Below are 19,613 nucleotides of genomic sequence, written 5' to 3'. Positions count from 1 at the left end.
TGTGTGTGTGTGTGTGTGTGTGTGTGTGTGTGTGTGTTTGTAACTGCCAAGCCCTCTCCTGTCAGCAGGAAAATTGTCTTACAGAAAACAAAAAAATAGTTAAAACAGCTCTAGCTTATTATCACATCAGCAAGCTCAGATAAGCATCTTCAGTATGTGTGAATCCTTGGGTTTACATGCAGGGTAATCTCACACTCTATCCTAGGTAAATGCGCTTGTGATTTCTTCTTTCCTGCTGATAATGCAGGTGTACATTTTTTTCCTTCTTCATAATGAGGATGTATTGGCTATGAGCTTTGGAAGATGGAGTTTGTTTCTTATTTCTTGATATTCCTATTTAGTATCTCTCAACAACTTCAAGTGCTGAGATCATTACAGTCTCTGGGCTATACCACTGGAGCTTTTGGAACACATCTATGGGAATAACTTTCAGTATGGAGGAATTGGAATAACCACCAGTTTTCTGCAGAATTAGGGTAATAGAAAAAATATTAAAACTGGGGAAACATCTTTGAGAATAGGACAAAATAGATATGGAAATCTGTCTTCCATATGGTGTTATTTCTAAAACAAAACAAAACAAAAAAATTGATCCTGTTGTTTCCCCCAAGCACTAATTCCTGGTAGCTAAAAAATGAAGTCCAGCATCTCTTCCTTTCTCTCTTGATGCATTCAATTCAATCCCCAACATTTACCATTTCAGTTGTTGTTTCTGCACCCCCCCCCGCCCCCGCCCCGTGTTAGGAGAAGAAAACCCTCCTGTTCCTACCATTAGCATCTCTGTGGCAAGCCACACCTCAGCACCTCATTTTACTGGCTTCTGGAATTTTGACCAAGGGCAGATCACAAACTATTTGGCACCCAGGACTGCCCAAAGACTCGTCTGAGCCTGGATGTTTTTGGACATACATTACACCAACTCCCCCTCACTCTTCCTGTCATTAAAATCATACTAATTAATAACACTGGTCCGAGTGTATGTGTGCACACGTGTCAGATCCTTATTTGTTACTCAGAATGACCCCACCTCCTTGGGGAGTAGTAGTGAAAAAATCTGAACACCTTCCCCAAACCCTAAAGTATCATTATCTCATTTTAGCTCCTGATCATCAAACTTATCTTTAGCCCTACTTGCTTACTGGCTCCTGGGGTGGCATACCTTGTTCCATGGAGGAAAGGAGTTCAACCTACTCTGTCCATGTATGTTCTCCCAGTCAAGAAATAAATTAAAAAAAAATATCTCTGGGATATCCTCTTTCACTCCTATTTTCCCTTTACAACTTCCAATTTTTATTGTATTATTTTTTTTTACTCTTCTCTGTCCATATCTTCTTCAGACGTGCCCTCAGATTTGATACCTCCCCTTTTGGAATGGGCCTTGCTATTTCGACATCTATTTTTTGAACACATACTCCATTTCTCATCTGCTGGGAGATACGGCTGAATAAGTCATGATCCATTCTCAGGAACCTCCCAAAGCACTTGGTTTTTAAATTTACTAGAGCAGGGACTACCAGACTAGAACTTCTCAGTGTTAGGTAATGTGCCATCTTGACAACCCCAAAGTCTGGCACTGTGCTTGCCAGCTAGTAGAAGCTTCAGATCTTTATTTATTAACCAATTCTTAAACTCTATGTGCCTGTGAGATGTTTTAATAATATATCAGCCTCATGGTGTAGTTTGAGAGAATTACATTAATTACATTTATATATATATATGGTGCTGGATGAGTTTCCAGGGAAGATGGCAGGGTTGGAAGATCCTTGTTCCGTGGATATAACTGGATGTCACTCACAGTGTAACTAACCCAGAGACTGGCCGAAAAGACTCTTCATAACTAAATGTAGAGAAGAGGGCCACACTGAAGAAGGTAGGAACAGCAGAGACATAGTTGGGAGCTAAACAGACCAGCAAGACTTTGGGAGGGAGAGATGCCACAGGCATGGAGATGGGGAGAGAAACAGACCCTCACACCAAGCACCCAGGCATGTGGAACCCACACATGAAGATGAATCTCTGGCTTTGAAAACCAGAGGGGCCTAATTTCATGAGTACTTAAAACCAGTGGGGCTTAACATCTGGAACTTTAAAGATAGTGGTGTGGCTCTGAGAGAGCTGGAGGGCGATAGGAAATGGAGTCCAAGCCCTTAAGGAGAAAGCACAACAAATAGCCCCTTGGAGATACAACACAGAAGCAGCAGTTTGAAAAATTCCAGTGGTATACAGGAAGCAGATTTATTTACTAATCTGGAAAAGCAGGGTTCTTTAGGAGACTTCTCCAGAACAAAGGAGCTCTACCCCACCCTTAGCCTAGACACACAGACACCTACAGGACTGAGCACAGTGCTAACCTTCTCCACCTAGACTAATAGTGTGTCCTACCTCCTGCATTCTCCTGCGAACTTGATCTATCCAGCCAAGCCTTTGCTCCAGGTCTTGTCCCATAGCAGACTCCTCCCTACACTCTTCTGCACGTCTGCCCCTCTAGCACTGTGGCAACAGTTTTCTAAAGTAGATCCAGGTTCCCTCCCAAAAGAGACCTGCATAAACCTTGCTACCACGGTGTGCACCACCGCTGTGTTCTCCTGTAGAACTACCACCTCCAATATACTCTTATTAGGGCCTATCCAAAGCAGAGCCATAAACCTGGCAGTGTTCAAACAGCTCTGACAGGGATAGCATCACTCCAAAGTGACTCCCGCTCTGGGCATAGGGGAAGATAACCACACACAGTAGTCCATCTGCAGCCCCAGCAGTGGACTGGGGCAGATATCTGGTCTGACTGCAGGACCCACCCACCAAGAAAGCTTCTCAGGAAACAACACAGGGAAAGCATCCTTTAGGTCAGTGCTACTGCATGTCTGGCAAGTCCCTGGTCTGACTCAACTCAAGTCCCAGGTGGCCTCACTCTGGCCCACTAACGCCATCGGGACCAAACCCTGCCCACAACAGGCAGAGAGAGCCATTGCAAATGACTGGACTGAAGTCAAAAGTGGCTCAGCCAGAATTGTAGGGCACATAAAACATACATGGCAGACCCTCCTTAAGCAGTAGGTTCTGGTGAAGAGCAGACATTGCAATACAGGGCATTATAGGATCTCTCTCTTCTTCATAAGGCCACTACTTTTAAGAGCAGGAGCTATAGCTGACTTTCCTAATACATAAAGACAGACACAAACAAAATGAGGAGACAAAAAATATATTCCAAATGAAAGGACAAAATAACAGCAAGAGAGCTACATGAAATGGATATAAGTTAATAAGCCTGATAGAGAATTTAAAGTAATGATCACAATCACTGGATTTGAACAGAGGACCACAAGAGACCCTAAATGAAAAGCTAGAAAATATAAATAGGAACCAAGCAGAGATTAAAAACTCAATAACTGAAATTAAAAATACATTAGATGGAATAAATAGTAGAGCAGAGGAAGCAGAAGAATGGATCAGCAACCTGGAGAACAGAGTAATAGAAAACAATCAAGCTGAACAGGAGAGAGGAAAAAAAGTAAATGAAAATACTTAGGAAATGCAGTGACATCATCAAGTATAACAATATTCATATTATAGGGATTCCAGAAGAACAGAGAAAACAGGGAGCAGAAAATTTATTTGAACAAATAAAAGCTGAAAATTTCTTGACTCTGGAGAAGGAAATAGAAATGAATAATCCAGAGTCAGGAGGCAGAGAGCCCACAACAAAATCAACCCAAGGAGGCTCATACCAAGACACACAGTAATTAAAATGTAAAAAGTAGTGATAGAGAATTTTAAAAACAGCAAGTAAAAGGAAAACAGTTATGCAGAAGAGAAACCCCGTAAGGCTATCAGCTGATTTTTCAGCAAAAACTTAGTAGGCCAGAAGAGAGTGGCATGATATATTCAAAGCACTGAAAGGGAAAAATCTGCAGCTAAGAATACTCTATCCAACAAGGCTATCATTCAGACTGGAAGGAGAAAGAGTTTCCCAGACAACTAAGTTAAAGGAATTCATAACCACTAAACCTGCTCTACATGAAATGTTAAAGGGGACTTTTTGAGTACAAAGGAAAGATCGTAAGTAGGAATACTCGAAAAGTAGGAAGCAGAAAGCAGTAAAATTAAGTATATTTATAAAAATCAGGTTCACAAAATAAAAGGATGTAAAGTATGACACCACATAGCTAAAATGTGTGTAGGGGGAGAGGAGTAAAAAATGGGTTCAAGCTTAAGTGACCATCAACTTAATATAGACTGCTATATGCATAAGATGTCACAATATAAACCTAATAATAGCCACAAATCAAAAGCCAGTACTAGATATTGAAAAAAAGAGTAAAGAATCTGAATATATTACCAAATAAAGCCAGCAAACCATGAAAGATGAGGACAACAGATAAAAGGAACAGATAACTACAAAACTAACCATAAAACAAGTAACAAACTGACAGGAAGTACATGTCTATCAATAATTACTTTGATTATAAATGGACTAAACACTCCAGTAAAAAAACATAGGGTGACAGATGGATAAAAAAGCGAGACCCATCTATATGCTGCCTATAAGAGACTCATTCCAGACTTAGATACATACAGATTGAAAGTGAAGGGATCAAAAAGCATTTATAATGGAAATGGAGGTGAAAAGGAAGCGAAGGTAGGAATACCTCTATCAGACAAAATAGACTTTAAAATAGACCATAACAAGAGACAAAGAAGGACACTACATAATCATAAAGGGAACAATCCAACAAGCAGATATAACAATTGTAAATATTTATGCACCCAACATGGGAGTATCCAAATAACAAACATAGGGAAGTAATTGATAGTAATACAATAATAGTAGTGGACACTAACAACCACTTACATCAATGGACAGGAAACAGTGGCTTTGAATGACATACTGTACCAGATGGATCTCACAGGTGTGTTCAGAATATTCCATCCCCAAATAGCACAATATACATTCTTTTCAAGTGTATATGGAACAGTCTCCAGAATAGATAACATAGTAGGCTATAAAAAAATGTCAACAGACTAAAAAAGATGGAAGTCATACCATGCGTCATTTCCAACCACAAGGCTATGAAATCAGAAATTGACCGCAAGAAAAAATTTGGAGAGAACACAAATACATGGAGGTTAACTAACATGCTACTAAATAATGAATGGGTCAACCAAGAAACCAAAAAGCAAATAAAAAAATACATGAAGACAAATGAAAATGAAAACAATTGTCCCAAATCCTTGGGATGCAGCAAAAGCTGTTCTAAGATGGAAGTTTATAGCAATATAGGCCTACCTCCAGAAATAAGAAAAATCTCAAACAACCTAACCTTATACCTAAAGGAGCTAGAAAAAGAACAAACAAAACCTAGAACCAGTAGAAGGAAGGAAATAATGAAGATTAGAGCAGAAATAAATGAAATAGAGACTAAAAAACAAGAGAACAGATCAATGAAACCAGGAGCTGATTGTTTGGAAAGATCAACAAAATCGATAAACTAGCCAGACTCATATAAAAAGAGATCTCAAACAAAGTCAGAATGAAAGAGGAGAAATAACAATTGAAACCACAGAAATACAAAGGATTATAAGAGATTATTATAAAAGCTATATGCAAACAAATTGGACAACTTAGAAGAAATGGATAAATTCCTAGAAACATTTAGCCTCCCCAAACTGAATCAGGAAGAAATAGAAAATTTGTATAGACTGATGACCAGCAATGAAATTGAATCAGTCATCAAAAAATGCCCCCAAAGCAAAAGGGCACAACCAGACAATTTCACAGATGAATTCTACCAAACATTTAAAGAAGATTTAATATTTATTCTCCTTAAACTGTTCTGAAAATAGAAGAGGAAGGAAAGTTTCCAAATTCACTCTATAAGTCTAGCATTACCCTGATAATAAAACCAGATCAAGTCAGTACAAAACAAAACGGAGAGAGAGAGAGAGAGAGGGAAACTCAGGCCACTATCTTTGATGAACAAGATGCAAAAATTCTCAAGAAAATATTAGTAAATCAAATCCAACAAGACATCAAAAAATGATTCACCATAATTAAGTGGAATTTATTCCTGGGATACAAGGGTGGTTCAATATTCGTAAAACAGTCAATCTGATACATCACATCAATAAGAGAGGATAAAAACCATATGAAGATTTCAACAGATGCAGAGAAAGTATTTGACAAAATATAACATCCATTCACGATAAGAACTCTCAAAGTAGGTTTAGAGGGAACATACCTCAACATATTATAGACCATACCTACCCCCACAGCAAACACCATAATGGTGAAAAACTGAGAGCTTTTCCCCTAAGATCGGAACAAGAAAGAGTGTCTACTCTCACTACTTTTATTCAACATTGTACTGGCAGTCCTAGCTCCAGCAATCTGACAAGAAAAAAAAAAGGCATCCAAATTAGTGAGGAAGAAGTAAAACTTCCACTATTTGCAGATGACATGACACTATATAGAAAACCCTAAAGACTCCACCCAAACAAATCTGCTAGAACAGATAAATGAATTCAATAAGGTCCCAGAATACAAAATCAGGATACAGAAATCCATTGCACTGGTATAAACTAATAACGAAGTAGAAGAAAGAGAAATTAAGAAAACAACCCCATTTACAACTACATCAAAAATAATAAAATATCCAAGAATAAACTTAAGAAGCAAAAGACATGTACTCGAAAATATAAAACACGGAAGAAATTGAAGATGACACAAACAAGTGGAAAGATCTGGATTGCAAGAACAAATATTGTTAAAATGTGCATACTACCCAAAGCACTTTACAGATTTAATGCAATGTAATCCCTTTTAAAATACCAACAGCATTTTTCATAGAACTAGAGCAAATAATCCTAAAATTTATATGGAATCACAAAAGACCCTTAATAGCCAAAACAATCTTTAAAAAGAAAAACAAAACTGGAGGTATTACAATCCCAGATTTCAAGATATATCACAGGGCTATAGTAATCAAAACAGTATGGTACTGGCATAGAATAGATCAATGTAACAGAATAGGCCTGAAATAAACCCATAATTATATGATCAATTAATATTTGACAAAGTAGGTAAGGATATGCATTGGGAAAAAATAGTCTGTTTCAACAAATGGTGTCGGAAAAACTGCACAGCTACATGCAAAAGAATGACGCTGGACCACTTTCTTATACCATACTCAAAAATAAACTAAAAATGGATTAAGAACCTACCTGAAACCATAAACATGCTAAAAGAGAGGGGGTAATTTCTCTGACAGCAGTCATAGCAACATTTTTCTAGATATGTCTCCTGAGGCAAGGGAAACAAAAGCAAAAATAAACTATTGGGACTTCATCAAAGTAAAAAGATTCTTCAAACCAAAGAAAACAATCAACAAAAGTAAAAGGCAAACTACAGAATGAGAGAAGATATTTGCAAATTACATATCTGATACAGGGTTAGTATCCAAAATATATAAAGACCTTATACAAGTCAACACCAAAAAAAGCCACAAATAATCCAATTAAAAATGAGCAGAAGACATGAACAGACATTTCTCCAAAGAAGGCATCCAGATGGGCAACAGACACATGAAAAGATGCTAAAAAAATCACTCATCATCAGGAAAATGCAAATCAAAACCACAATGAGATAATACTTCACACATGTCAGGATGGCTAAAATAAAAAACACAAGAAACAAGTGTGTGGGGATATAGAGAAAAAAGGAACCTTTGTGCACTGTTGGTGGGAATACAGTCACTGTGGAAAGCAGTATGGAGATTCCTCAAAAAGAGAATTACCATATGATTCAGAAATCCCACTACTGGTTTATTTATCCAATGAATGTGAAAACATTAATTTTAAAGGATATATTTACCCCTATGTTTATTGCAGCATTATTTACAATAGCCAAATTATGAAAGCAACCCCAGTATCCATTGATAGATGAAAGGATCAAGAGATTTGGTGTGTGTATATATATATATATACGATGAAATATTAGTCATAAAAATGTTGCCATTTGCAACATGGATGGATCTAGAGTGTAAAATGCTAAGTGAAATAAGTTAATTTGAGAAAGACAAATACCATATGATTTCACTCATATGTGGAATTCAAGAAACAAAACAAATGAACAAAGGGGAAAAAAACAGTCAAACCAAAAAAAGAGACTCTTAACTATAGAGAACAAACAGATGGCTACCTGAGAGACTGTGGGTTTGGGGAATGGGGGAAATAGGTCAAGGGGATTAAGAATACACTTATCTTTTTTTTTTTTTTAAAGATAATTCATTTTAGAGAGAAAGTGTGCATAAGTGGGAGGAGAGGCAATGGGAGAGGGAGAGAGAATCCTCAAGCAGACTCCCTGCTGTGTGGAGCCCAGTGCGAGGCCGGATTCCAGGACCTGCGCCCAAACAAAGAGTTGGCCACTTAACCAAGTGAGCCATTCAGGCACCCCAAGAGTACACTTATCTTGATGAGCACTGAGTAATACATGAAATTGTTGAATCACTATATCGTACACCTGAAACTAATATAACACTGCATGTTAACTATACTGGAATTCACATCAATAAAATAGAGATTATGATACTGTAATTACAAAATGAAACAATAAGCATAAATACAGTATCTAGTAAAATGCTTGTCCTATAGTATGCCCTCAATAAATAAATCATTATGAGAATTCAGTGACTGGGGAAAAAAAAGGAACCCAGGTCCTCATTAGTAGGGCTGATCTCACTATGAGAAACTCTTAAGTAATCCACTGACATCAATTACTCTCATTGATTGATTGTGCATTCCCTTGTGGCTCTGTTTTAAGAAAAATAATAGCTTTTTTCTCTAATACTAGATCACAATTAATCAACACTTTTGATTTATCAGATTTCTAAAATACCTCCACCTAGAAGAGTCAAACTTGAGGAAAAGAAGAAGTTATCTAGTATCTATTTTTTTTTTATTTATTTTTTGGGGTCAGTACACAGTTAACCCAATAATCAACATACCCATGTTGGTGCAATGAGAACTGATTTTCATCGTCATTTCAGAATCTCAACCTTCTGCAACACATTACATCTTCAAAGAAAAATGTTTTTTAACACAGTTATACGGCAAGTATTTTCTCACTAAAGCAAAAAGTAAAGTAATACATTGAGGATGGGTGTTACCCTTTTAGATTTGTATATGTATTTCTAGAGGAATAACTGCTAGAAAAAAAATTCCACTTAATGATTTTTCTCTACTTTGCTATTAATATTGCTAATCATGGTGAATAAAATCTAGAGAACTCTCACGTAACCAGAAAATATAGGAATGGTAGCATTAAAAATACAGCAGTCAGGTTTTTGTTATCTTTATTTCCTCAAACTAAACAATTATAATGTTAAAACTGTGATATCTTGGAAGCTTTTCTTGTTCAGAACCCTAGGCAGATTTCAGTAGGGTTGCCCTTTGAACACACAGAAAATGTGTAAATAGCCACATCACAGAAGGAATTACTATAGCCCAGAATCTTTGTTGCAAAGAGAAGTTAGAAAACTTGGAGAACATTCCTAGCTTCACTGCTCTTGGTAATGCCATAAGTTAAAAATGCGAAATATGGAACATTTCGGCTGAAGTATGACTCTTGATGCTTTTAAATATTCAGTCTGTATAAATCACAATCACTGACTAATATTTGTTTAAGTGCCTCTTATGTGCTCCTATTAATGTTCCCACTGACTGCTTCTGAAAAGGAATTCTATATTCTTTTAAAAGTTGGACCTTTAATAAATCATTGAAGTATGAAATAAAATGCCATAATTCTACGGATCCCAGACTTGCATTTAATTTACAGTTTATAGACTTTTCTATGATTTTTCATTATGCAGGTTTTTAGAAGTTTAAATAAATAATAAAGTTATTAGTATTGCATATAATTACACTCATAAGTCTTTTGAAGAATCTATAGTAGAGCTGCATCATATGTAATTCAACAATACCTGCTCGGCCAAGGGAATAAAAGATTCAAGTACAAATAACAATTTAGGAGGACAAAAGATCTTTTCCCTTGGTTGACTTAAGTTCTTTAAAGTGACAGGGATTTTAAAATACTGCTGCTCCTTTCGGCTGCAAGGACCCCTAGGTTGTGAAAAAGATTGTTGAAATTCTTTTTTAAACTCCTTCCCCCACTATCAGGAGTCTTCTAACCTCTTCACTGGAGAACCAAAGGATTTTCAAGGGATAATTTTGAGCATATACAATCTTCTCTTTGTTCTAATGGCTAATACCTGGGTAACGTGCATCCACTGTATGGGGGACCATAAGAATAAAAAGAACTCATGTGAAGATCAGAGTGTTCTATTCTCCTTTAACATTTCCTTAGAAAATAACCAAGTCTCTGAATTACAGACATCCTAGCAAACTGTAACAAAAGATTTATACTCTGAAGCCAAGCAAGCACTTTGTGTAGCAGATTAATTCCTCCATCCTGCTACTACTTTTAAGCAGATAATAGTTTTTGCTTTAATTACATAAGCTATTACAATTTTAATGTTCACCAAAATAATGTTAATTTGTCAAAAGTTAAGATAGACAAATTGCAGATAATTTGAAGAATATATGCTTAAAGTATTAACATTCTTATTTTTAATTTCTGATCTGGAATATCCAAAACCATTAGTGATAATCAGTTAAAGATTCATATAAAAATACCATACATCCCATGAACAATGAAAATATAGTTCCATTTCCTATTTGATTCAGATTTGATTTACTGACTACCTATTATGTGGCTAGCACTTTTACAACATTTGGAAAATACTCAGAATATAAATGAAATATCATGTTGTATTGGGAATTTGTCAGCGTGTGTTCTTTCTATTTCTTTAGCAAAATTGGGCTTACAAGTAATGCAGAGACTGAAGACCAGCGAGTGAGTGGGCAGTAGGCATTCTACCATCATCTCTGTCATTGCTATATCAAAAAACTCCTGGATACGTGTTGAGAGCTCTCTTTACAAAGTATGTGGATTGATAGATCCGCAAAAGGAAACACTCTAGTCATAAAGATAAGCTGCTGGCTGAGAGATGGAGGTAAGTGTGGCAGATGGGGAAGGATGAAATTAATGTGGCAACTTGGGGCTTTTGGAGGAGGTCCAGAAATTATGAGGGAGGGTATTAATTGTCTATATAGGAGCAGGAAAACCAAAAGAAGCCACTATTGGGTCTCTGTACTATAAAAAAGGGCTACAAAAAAGAAAAGAGAAAATCAGGAAAAGAAGTCCCTCAGTGTACGGTATAAGAGGGCTGTTTCAAATTCACTGGGGACTGTGGTTAGAAATATGCTTTACTAGGGCTCTGGTTACAATTAAGAATGAACTAAGTCTTGCTAAAATCTTAAAACTCCTGATAGACAAACTAAATAGACAATCCACTTAAGGAGAAATGTAAATCATGAACAACATATAAAAAATGTTTCACTCTGTAGAAGCCATTAATGCTTTTAATTAAAATTTTGATTTCTGCTTCCAAGTACAAGGTAGGATTGTATGTTGGGCATGGGCATATAATGTGCTTTGGGCAATGAAATATAAGTGAAATGGTGTACATCACTTGAAGAAGGAAGCAGAATAGTAGGGAATAAAGCAAAGAGGTAGTGAGTGGTCACGTAACGTAGGACTATGGGCCACTGTAAGGCCTTAGCTTTTATTTCCTCTGAAGGAAATGGGAAGCCATTGGAAAGTTTGGGCTAAGGAGTGGTATGATGTAATACATGTGTAACAGCATCATGTGTGCTGAGAAGAAATTATAGGGAGCAAGGAAAGAAGTAGGGAGGTCAGTAGGGAGGCTGCTGTACTAATTCGGGTAAAAGATGATGGTTGGCTGGACAGAGTGGGAAGAAAGGCTGGACTCATTGATACTAGAAAATGGACATACGCCCCACTTAAATGTTAATGTTTGGGGGCTTGGAACCATCATCATAAGTATTTTTTATTTTTATTGACTCCTAAGTTCTGCACATTATGCTAGAAACTGGGGGGACACAAGGAAATTATCAGAAGGAGAAAGAAGCTCAGTAGATGTACTTACGAATTTCTATTTTGTGATGACAAAATTTCAAAGTATTTTTTCAGAATAAGATTGATTTAGTACTATGAATACAAACAAAAATCACTGACTCAGAAAAGAAAAAATAATTACCATGTGAAATAAAAATATAATTTGTGAGCAATACATTAGGGTTTGAGTTACTTAGGCGATTCTTTGCTTTGAGTTTCTGCTTATTGTTTCTAAATAATTTTTTGAGTATAGTTGAAACACAATCTTGCATTAGTTTCAGATGTACAATACTGTAATTTGACAAGTTAATGCTGTGCTCACCACAGGTATACCTGTGTCTGTCACCTTAACAGTATTACAATATCATTGACTACATGCTTTATGCTGTGCCTTTTATTCCTGTGACTTACGCATTCCATAACTGGAAGTCTGTATCTCCCTCTCCCCTTCACCCATTTTTCCCACCTCCTCATCCCCCTCCTCTCTGGCAAACATCAGTTGGTTCTCTGTATCTGTAGGTCTGATTCTGCTTTTGTTTATTCCTTTTTTTTTTTTTTGATTCCACATGAATGAAATCCTATGGTATTTGTCTTTCTCAGCCTGGCTTATTTCACTTTGCATAGTACCCTCTAGGTTCATGCATGTTGCAAATGGCAAGATTTCACCCTTTTTTATGGCTGTTATATTCCATTGTGTGTGTGTGTATGTGTATGTGTACCACATCTTTCTTATCTGTCTACTGATGGACACCCAGGTTACTGCCATATCTTAGCTATTGTAAATAATGCTTTATATCTTCGTTATTGTAAATAATGCTTCCATAAACATAGGAGTGCATATATATTTTCAAATTAGTGTTTTTGTTTTCTTTGGGCCCAGCAGTGGAACTATGGCATCATATGGTATTTCTAGAACTTATTGAAGAACCTCCATAAGGTGTTTCCACCAAGGGTGTACCACTTTGAATTCCCACCAACAGTGAATGAGGGTTCCCTGTTCTCCACATTCTTAACAAAACTTTTTTTTTTTTAATTTTAGCCATTCTAACAGGTGTGAGATGATACCTCACTATGGTTTTGACTTGAATTTCACTGATTATTAGTGATTTTAAGCATCTTTTTTGTGTCTGTTGGCCATCTGTATGTCTTCTTTGGAAAGATGTCCTTGGAAAAAATGTATGAGTTCTTTTGCAAAATGGTCCTCTGTCTTTTTTTTAATCAAATTGGATTTTTGGTGTTGAATTGTGTGAAGTTCTTTATATATTTTGGATATTAATCCTTTATCAAATATATCATATCCAAGTATTAGTTTCATTGGTGAAGGCTGCCTTTTTATTTTGTTGATTTTTTTTTTTTTTTGCTGTGCAAAAGTTTTTATTTTGATGTAGTCCCAGTTTATTTTTGCTCTTGTTTCCCTGACTTTAGGAGACATATCTAGAAAAATGTTGTTCCAGCTGATATCATAAAAATTGACGCCTGCGCTATCTTCTAGGATATTTATGGTTTCTAGCCTCACATATAGGTGTTTAACCCATTTTGAGTTTTTTTTATACATGGCATTAGAAAATAGTACAGTTTCATTCTTTTACAATGCAGTTGTGCAGTGTTCCCAGTACCGTTTTTTTGAAGCTTTTTTTTAAAAGATTTTATTTATTTACTTAGATAAAAAGAGAGAGAGAGAAGAGAAAGAGAGAATGAGAATGAGTAGGGGGGGAGTGCAGAGGGAGAAGATGACTCCCCACTGAGCAGGGAGACAGATGTGGGACTTGATCCCAAGACTCTTACGCTTAACAAACTGAGCCACACAGGTGCCCGAGACTATCTTTTCCCTGTTGTATAATCTTGCCTTGTTTGTCATAGATTAACTATATAAGCATGGGTTTATTTCTGGGCTCTCTTTTTTTAAATAATAATATTTATTACGTTAGTCACCATACAGTACATCCCTAGTTTTTGATGTAAAGTTCCATGATTCATTACTTGCGTATAACACCCACTGCCCCATGCAATACGTGCCCTCCTTACTACCCATCACCAGCCTATCCCATTCCCCCACCCCCCTTCCCCTCTGAAGCCCTCAGTTTGTTTCCCAGAGTCCATAGTCTCTCATGGTTCATTCCCCCTTCTGTTTACCACCCCCTTTCTTCTTCCCTTTCTTCTCCTACCGATCTTCCTACTTATGTTCCATAACTGAGTGAAGCCATATGATAATTGTCTTTCTCTGCTTGGCTTATTTCACTTAGCATTATCTCCTCCAATTCCATCCATGTTGCAGTAAATGTTGAGAAATCGTTTTTTTTGATGGCTGAGTAATATTCCATTGTATATATGGACCACATCTTCTTAATCCAGTTATCTGTTGAAGGGCATTTCGGCTCCTTCCATGATTTAGCTATTGTGCACAATGCTGCTATGAACATTGGGATGCATATGGCCCTTCTCTTCACTACGTCTGTATCTTTGGGGTAAATACAAAAAAAAATGCAATGGCTGGGTCATAGGGTAGCTCCATTTTTAACTTTTTAAGGGACTTCCACACTGTTTCCCAGAGTGGCTGTACCAACTTGCATTCCCACCAACAGTGTAGGAGGGATCCCCTTTCTCCACATCCTCTCCAACAATTGTTTCTTGCCTTGTCCATTTTTGCCATTCTAACTGGTGTAAGGTGGTATCTTAGTGTGGTTTTGATTTGAATTTCCCTGATGGCTAATGATTTTGAACATTTTTTCATGTGTCTGTTAGCCATTTGTAAGTCTTCATTGGAAAAGTGTCTGTTCATATCTTCTGCCCATTTTTTGATTTATTTGTTTCTTGTGTATTGAGTTTGAGAAGTCCTTTGTAGATCTTGGATACCAGTCTTTTATCTGTAGTGTCATTTGCAAATATCTTCTCCCATTCCGTGGGCTGCCTCTTAGTTTTTTTGGCTGTTTCCTTGGCTGTGCAGAAGCTTTTTATCTTGAAGTCCCACAAGTTCATTTTTTCTTTAGTTTCTCTTGCCTTTGGAGATGTGTCATGAAGAAAGTTGCTGTGGCCAATGTCATGTTCTCCTCTAGGATTTTGATGGATTCCTGTCTCACATTGAGGTCTTTCATCCATTTGGAGTTTCTGTTCTTTATCTATGTCTTTTTTTGTGCCAGTGCCGTACTGTTTTGATTACTACAGCTTTGTAGTATATCTTGAAATCTGGACTTGTAAGGCCTCCAGGTTTGTCCTTTGTTCTTAGGACTGCTTTGTCTATTCAGTGTCTTTTGTAGTCCCATACAAGTTTTAGGATTATTTGTTCTAGTTATGCGAAAAATGTAGGTATTTTAATAGGCATTACAATAAATCTGTAGATGACTTTGGATAGTATGGACATTTTAACGATATTGATTCTTCCAATCCATGTGCATGGACTATCTTTCCATTTGTTCATCTTCAGTTTCTGTTATCAACATTTTATAGGTTTTAGAGCACAGGTCTTTTATCTCCTTGGTTAAGTTTATTCTTAGGTATTTTTATTCTTTTTGGTTGAATTGTAAATATACTTGTTTTCTTAATTTATCTTTCTGCCACTTCATTAATAGTGTATAGAAATACTACTGATTTCCATATATTAATTATGTATCCTGCAAATCTACTGAATTTATTTATTACTTCTAGTAGTTTGTTGATGGAGCCTTTAGGATTTCCTATATATAGTATCATGTTGTCTGCAAAATGCTGCAGATTAACTTCTTTACTAACAGAGATTGCTTTTCGTTGACTGTTCTATCTTAATTAATCATTGATGTAAATCTTAATTCTTTATTGTCTTAATGGGTCTATGACACGTGGCCAACACTGGAATGTGTTATTTCCACGCATGCAATTTGCAATAAAAAATTATGAACTCTAAAAAAAAAAATAAAACAGATTGCTTTTGTTTTTCTTGTCTGGTGCTCTGGCTAGGACTTACTGTACTATCTTGCGTAGTGGTGAGAGTGGACATCTTTATCTTGTTCCTGATCTTAGAGGGGAAAAACTCAGTTTTTACCACTAAGATGTTAACCGTGGGTTTTTTTTTACATACGGGCTTTATTATGTTAAGGCATATTTCCCTTATATCCATTTGTTGAGTGTTTAAATGTATGGATGTTGAATTTTGTTAACTGCTTTTTCTGTATCTATTGAGATGATTATATGGTTTTCATCCTTCGTTTTGTTGTTGTGTTATATCACTTTGGTATGCAAATATTGAACCATCCTTGTATCTCTAGAATAAATTCCACTTGATTGTGGTGAATATCCTTTTAATGTATTGTTGAATGCAGTTTGGTAATATTGTGGTGAGGATTTTTTCACCTATCTTATTAGGTATTTTGGCCTGTACTTTTCTTTTCTTTTTTTTTTATAATAATTTTTTTATTATGTTAGTCACCATACAGTACATCCTTGGTTTTCTATGTAAAGTTCGATGATTCATTAGTTGTTTATAACACCCAGTGCACCATGCAATACGTGCCTTCCTTGTTACCCATCACCAGTCTATCCCATTCCCCCACCCCCCTCCCCTCTGAAGCCCTCAGTTTGTACTTTTCTTTTTATGTGGTGTCTTTGTCTGTTTTTGTATCAGGGTAATACTGACCTTGTAGAATGTATCTGGAAGCTTTCCTTCCTCTTATATTTTTGTGGAATACTTTGAGGAGACTAGGTATTAACTCTTTAAATGTTTGGCAGAATTCACCTGTGAAGCCGTCTTGTCCTGGATTTTTGTTTGTTGGAATTTTTTATTTTTATTTTGTTTTTTTTTAAAGATTTTATTTATTAATTTGACAGAAACGGCCAGCGAGAGAGGGAACACAAGCAGGGGGAGTGGGAGAGGAAGAAACAGGCTCATAGTGGAGGAGCCCGATGTGGGGCTCGATCCCAGAACGCCGGGATCACACCCTGAGCCGAAGGCAGATGCTTAACGACTGTGCCACCCAGGCGCCCCTGTTGGAATTCTTAAAAATTATGTTACTGATTCAATTATATTAGTGGTACTTGATCTGTTCAGATTTTCAATTTTTTTCCTGATTTAGTTTTGGAAGACTGTATGTTTCTAGGAATTTATCCGTTTCTTCTAGATTGTCCAATTTTTTTGGCATATAATTTTCCATAGTATTCTCTTATAATTATTGTATTTCTGTGGTGTCAGTTGTTACTTCTTTCTCATTTCTGATTTTATTTATTTAGGTACTTTTTCTTTTTTTCTTGATGAGTCTAGCTAAGGGTTTATCAACTTTATCATTTCAAAGAACCAACTCTTGGTTTAATTGTTATTTTTTATTTCTTTTTGCCCCTTGTCATTTATTTCTGCTCTAAGCTTTATTTCCTTCCTTCTACTTATCTTGGGGTCTTGGGATTTGTTTGCTCTTCTTTTTCTAGTTACTTTAGGTGTAAGATTAGATTGTTTGAGCTTTTCCTTGTGTCTTGAGGTAGGTCTGTATTACTGTATATTACCGTCTAAGAGCTGCTTTTGTTTCATCACAAAGAGTTTGGACCATTGTATTTTCATTTTATTCATCAGTGTATTTTTAAATTTCTTCATTAATATCTCCATTGACCTAATGGATGTTTAGTATTATGTTATTTAGTCATCAAGTGTTTTTGTCTTTCTTTTTTTCTTGTGTTTGATTTCAAATTTTATACCATTGCGCTCAGAATAAATGCAAGGTATAATTTAAATCTTCAAAACTTTATTTAGGCTTGTTTTGTGGCCTACCACATGATTTATCCTGGAGAGTGTTCCATGTGCACTTGAAAAGATGAGTAATCTGTTGTTTTCAGATAGAATGTTCTGTATACATCTGTTGTGGCCATCTGGTCCAATGTGTCATTCAAAGACACTGTTTCCTTGTTGATTTTCTCCTGGGATAATCTTTCCACTGATGTAAGTAGGGTGTTAATGTCCACTACTATTATTATATTACCATCAATTTCTCTCTTTATGTCTGTTAAAAGTTGCTTTATGTATTTAGGTGCTCCAGTGTTGGGTGGATTTACAATTGTTTTATGCTCTTTTTGGATTGATTTCTTTATCATTGGTCAATGCCCTTCTTTACTCTCTTATAGTCTGTTTTGTCTGAGGTCTACCTCAGCTTTTGTTTCCATTTGCAGTTGCATTGTAAATGTCTTTAAAAAATTTTTTAAATTTAAAATTAGTTTCAGAGACAGAGTTTGGTGATTCATCAGTCGCATATAATACCCAGTGTTCATCAGACCAAGTGCCCTCCTTAATGCCCATCATCCAATTACCCCACCTCCCTCCCCTCCAGAAACTCTCAGTTTGTTTCCTAGAGTTAAGAGCCTACTATGGTTTGTCTCCCTCTCTGATTTCATCTTATTTTCTTTTTCCTTTCCTTCCCCTATGTTCATCTGTTTTGTTTCTTAAATTCCACGTATGAGTGAAATCATATGATCTTTGCCATTCTCTGATTGACTTATTTCACTTAGCATAATACCCTCTAGTTCCATCCATGTCATTGCAAATAGCAAGATTTCATTCTTTTTGATGGCTGAGTAATATTCCACAGTGTTTATATACCACCTCTTCATTATCCATTCATCTTTTGATGGACATATGGGCTCTTTCCATATTTTGGCTATTGTGCACATTGCTGCTATAAACATTGGGGCGCATGTGCCCCTTTGAATCACTATGTATCCTCTGGATAAACACATAGTAGTGCAATTGCTGGATTATACAGTAGCTCTATTTTTAACTTTTTGAGGAACCTCCATACTGCTTTCCAGAGTGGCTGCACCAGTTTGATTTCTTACCAACAGTGTAAGAGGGTTCCCCTTTCTTTGCATCCTCGCCAACAGCTGTTGTTTCCTGAGGTATTAATTTTAGCCATTCTGACTGGTGTGAAGTGGTATCTCATTGTGGTTTTGAATTTGTATTTCCCTGATGCTGAGTGATGTGGAACATTTTTTCATGTGTCTTTTGGCAATTTATATGCCTTCTTTGGAATAACGTCTGTTCGTATCTTCTGCCATTTCTTAACTGGATTATATTTGTTTTATGGGTGTTTTTGGGAGTTGAGTATAAGTTCTTTATAGATTTTGGATACTAGACCTTTATATCTGATAAGACATTTGGAAATATCTTCTTCACTTCTGTAGGTTGTCTTTTAGTTTTTGTGACTCTTTACTGTGTAAAAGCTTTTGATCTTGATGAAACAACAATAGCTCATTTCTTTAAAAAATATTTATTAGAGAGAGAGAAAGTGAGCACAAGCAGGGGGTGGGGGAGGGCAGAAGGTGAGGGAGAGGGAGTAGTAGGCTCCCTGTTGAGCAGAGAGCCCAACACGGGGCTTGATCCTAGGACCCTGGGTTCATGACCTGGGCCAAAGGCAGATGCTTAACTGACAGAGCCACCCAGGTGCCTGCCAATAGCTTATTTTTGCTTTTGTTTTCCTTGCCTTTGAAGATGTGTCTAGACAGAAGTTGCTTCAGCCAAGGTCAAATAAGTTGCTGCTTGTGTTCTCCTCTAGGATTTTGATGGATTCCTGTCTCACATTCAGGTCTTTCACCATTTTGACTTTATTTTTGTGTATGATGTAAGAAAGTGGTCCAG

The 19,613-nt window shown here is 36.5% G+C and overlaps 1 long non-coding RNA gene across 5 annotated transcripts in view; it reads left to right on the top strand.

The window, feature by feature from the left end:
* Positions 1-19,613, top strand: part of LOC123791839 (uncharacterized) — a 337,103-nt gene that overhangs the window by 292,708 nt on the left and 24,782 nt on the right. For all 5 annotated transcript variants that reach the window (XR_015725953.1, XR_015725952.1, XR_015725951.1 and 2 more), the window contains exon 3: positions 10,864-11,066. This is a non-coding gene — a long non-coding RNA (uncharacterized LOC123791839). The remainder of the gene's footprint in view (positions 1-10,863; positions 11,067-19,613) is intronic.

This window comes from Ursus americanus, chromosome 10 (genome assembly GCF_024610735.1).
Source record: "Ursus americanus isolate L20-20 chromosome 10, mUrsAme1.1.p, whole genome shotgun sequence".
NCBI lineage: Eukaryota > Metazoa > Chordata > Mammalia > Carnivora > Ursidae > Ursus > Ursus americanus.
This window is presented reverse-complemented; position numbering and strand designations above follow the sequence as displayed.